The sequence below is a fragment of the Panthera leo genome, chromosome D4 (assembly GCF_018350215.1).
Source record: "Panthera leo isolate Ple1 chromosome D4, P.leo_Ple1_pat1.1, whole genome shotgun sequence".
NCBI lineage: Eukaryota > Metazoa > Chordata > Mammalia > Carnivora > Felidae > Panthera > Panthera leo.
Window position 1 is genome coordinate 79,174,889 of NC_056691.1, and position 3,704 is coordinate 79,178,592.

The following is a 3,704-nucleotide window of genomic DNA, read 5'->3' on the forward strand; positions in this document are numbered from 1 at the left end:
TCCCAGGGCCAAACAGCAAATACTGAGTCCGAAAGAGAAGGGGGACTCTTGTTTCCTAATGCAGCCCTCTTCCCCCCCACTCTAGAATGCCACCACCCTGTTCCCAGGTGAGCTATCCTGGGGAAAGGAGGGGGAAATATATTTGCAGGTGATTTAAAGCAGGGATGCTTCCAGGATGCCCCGCTCCCTCTGGGTAATTTATGGATGTGTGAACAGGATGATGGGCTCATTGCTTACACCGTGTAATTCAAAAAATGCAGCTGCCCCAGAAAGATGGGTGAGAGGTATAAAAATATGTACATTTGATGGAGCATATATATGTGTTTGTAAATACAGTCTGTTATTGCTCAGTGTTATTATATATCCATCATCTTTCTTTGGGTTATTGGAAACATAAAAATCTTAAAGCACTAAAAACACAAAGAACGATAAGTCACCCAGGAAAGTATATCTTCTCGGGGATGATTTTATGTCGGGAACACTTTGTGCTTTCAGAAAATAAAGCCCTTGCACTGCCAGGGAAGGAAAAGAAAACAGAGGATGGGACTGGACGGGGGTCCCTACGAGCCCCTGGGCAAAAAGAGGTCTGCCAACTGGCGGGTGGTCAGTGGGATCAAGGGGAAAGAGTGGGGAGCTGAGGGTCCACCCTGGTGGGGGCTCTGCCTTCTGAAGCTCTGTGGCCTTGGGCAAGACAAGACCTTGTGGCGCAGCTCCTAACCCATAAACCGGGGACCGGAATGCCCACTGGGGCATCGTAGGGCTCTGCGACTATTAGTTCCCTCCCCCCAAAACACCCCGTTCTGAACAACAGTCTACGTGGCTGCACAAAAAATGATGCATCAGCGACTCTCTCCCCGGATACTCTCCTCACAGCCAAGCCTCCGAACCATGAAGTAGAACCATAAACTAAATTCCAAGCAGCAGACATAGTCAATAGCACAGACGTGATTTTTAAGTGAAATTAACGATTTTCCGAATATAGATTTCCTCTCCGGGCCCTTCCCTCCGCAGCTTTGGAGATTCATGCCTCCTCACGCTTTTGGCCATGTGGGTGAGGCCTGGGGTTCTGTGGCAAGTCACGTGTTAAGGGGTGCAGGGGCGGGGGTGGGAGAGGGAAGGCAAGTGGCAAGGGTCACCTGCACAAGGGGCTCTCCCCCATTGTGATGGGGTACACAGAACCGTAGAGGTGGAGAGCAGTGGGCCCCTCCCCCGTGCCCACCCTCGGACCCGCCGCCCCCCTCTGGGCTGCACTTTGCAAACCTGAAAGCAAGAGATCTGGGATGAGACCTCTGTAAGGACTTCACCTTGGAGTTGAAGTTGGGATGATAGCATTCTCTTTCACTCACCTCCAAATCCCCGGCACACGAGATACGACAAAAAGGTGCAGATGTGGTAGGGGCTCAGTAAACACCTGTTTCACTGATTAATTTGGCGTGCTTGCTTCAGAAGTTCGCGTAAGTGACCCCAGAAGTAACAGGTTGAATCCATTAATGGCCCCAAACGATGGCCTCACTGTGTCCACAGCCTTGGCAGTTTGTTCTGGGTTTGGAGCCTGGAGTCAGTTTCCACCAATGGGAGAGTGGCAGATGTGACATAGCAGAGGTTCAAAGAAGCACTTGTGCTTTTCCACACCTCCCTCTCCCTCCTGTTCCCACCCCCCCATCTCCCTTGGACCCTGCCCCTGCCCGAGGCACCCCAACCGTGGCCATACAGAGCCAACTGCCCCCACTGACCTGCCAGCTGACCACAGACATGCCAGCTAGCTCAGCACCATCAGTCAAACCGGACCTCCCAGCCAGCCCGAAGACTCATGAGAAATAGTAAATGGTTCCTTGTTCGTTACGCAGCAAGAGCTGACTGATACATTAAGTATTAGGCAATTCCATCGAAAAATTTGCAGAGCTCGGGAAAGCAGAATAGCCAGGCCTTAGGGAGAGCCCCAAGCGGGGGGATACAGTGCTGTGTCCCCCAGGGGCTTTGAATGCCAGCTACAGGAACTCCGGGGTCTCTGTTCTGCTCTGACCTTGCTGTGATTTGGCTGTTCTCATGCATCTGCTGTCCCTCTCTCCTCGTGCCATCCACCACCTCTCACACATTCTGTCCAGATGTGCGTGTTCCCTGTCCTCACTCCTTTAGCCCGCACCATGGGGGCAGGACCATCCCTTCCACCCCAGCCTCTGTCTTGCCCCAGGACCTTTCAGCCTTGGGCCCGCTCCTAACTGCCTGAGATGTGACAGGGCCATGGCTTCCCCATACTTCTTCACTCTCATATCAGCCTTGTGTGCAAGAGGGACAACTGGGGACACCATATGTGTATCTGCACCTGTATATATGTGCGTATGTAGATATACACATATGCAGATATACGTTCATACGTGTATATATATATATATATATATATATATGTAGACACACCTATCTACAGGTGCATTTATACAGATAAAGAGAGAGAGGAAGGAAGGGAGGAAAGGAAGGAGGGAGGGAGGGAGGGAGGCAGGCAGGCAAAGCTACTCAAGCCTCAGAACAGTGATTGAACTAGATGGCTTATACAAGGCTAAGTTTCTTTCATTATCTTCTCTGAGGGAAACCGAGAGAACCATAGGGATTTTGCCAAGGTCAACTGCAAGGCTCAAACTCGGTTGTTCTGACTCTTTATCCAGAGCTTTTTCCAATACACCGTATTAAATGTATTGGGCGTATTGGTCCCATCCCTGGGAAATGTAGGCACAGCTCCAGAAAAAATTGCAGCATTTACGAAGACGACTCTCCCACAGCCCTGTGTATTTCCCCCTCGGACATGCCTGGGCCTCACAGGCCGGAATGAGCTCCAGCCGGCATCATATTATTTACTACATCTTTTGCACCGCTCCCAACATCAGGTCTGCTAGTGATAATAAACTCCATTCTGACATATCAACAGCTGAGACATTTCCTGCCACACTTTCAAGACAAAAATGAAAGATCCTACAGGACGGGCAGCTCTGAGGCTGTCTGATTTCAAGGAGTTTATCAAGAGGAGACGAGAAGGCGGCTTACACGGGGAGATCTTACACAGGCCTCTGGAAGGCCACGTGAGTTCACACGCACCCCGATGGGCTCAGTAAACGGAGAGGCTGGACCGAAACGGAGTCCGGGCAATCAAGTCCCCCCGGGGACCTACTCCGTAGCCAACCGTGGCTCAGACGGTCTCTGGAGGAGACCCATATCTTCTGGCTGTGTGACCTTGGGAAAGGTACTTTCTGTCCGCCTACACTTTCCCATGTGAAATTGAGATGATTAATTGTAGCTGTCTCTAGGACTGGCTGCGAAGCCCAAGTAGGTTCATGTTCAGTGTGTGCAGCCCAGGGTCTGGTGCATTTAGTAGGTGTTCAATAAATGACAACTATCAGAATCATTATTTCATAGAAGAATAGTCAGGGCACAGAGGAGGAGGGTGTGAAAAGGACAAGGAGGCAGGGAAGCTTCTCTGGAGGAGGATGTGACACCCTAACTAGATTTGGGGAAAAGAATAAATGACAGCCTGAGAGATGTGCAGGGAGGGCACTGGTGGTAAATGGCAAAAGCAAAGTTAAAGAGGCATGGAAGATTTGGGTGCGTGGAGGAGGAAAAATGAGTTGATACGTTTGAAAGGTTGAACTTCAACATCGGGGAGAGATGGCAAGAGATCAAGCCGGAAAAGGAATGCGAAAAACCTCGCATTTCAC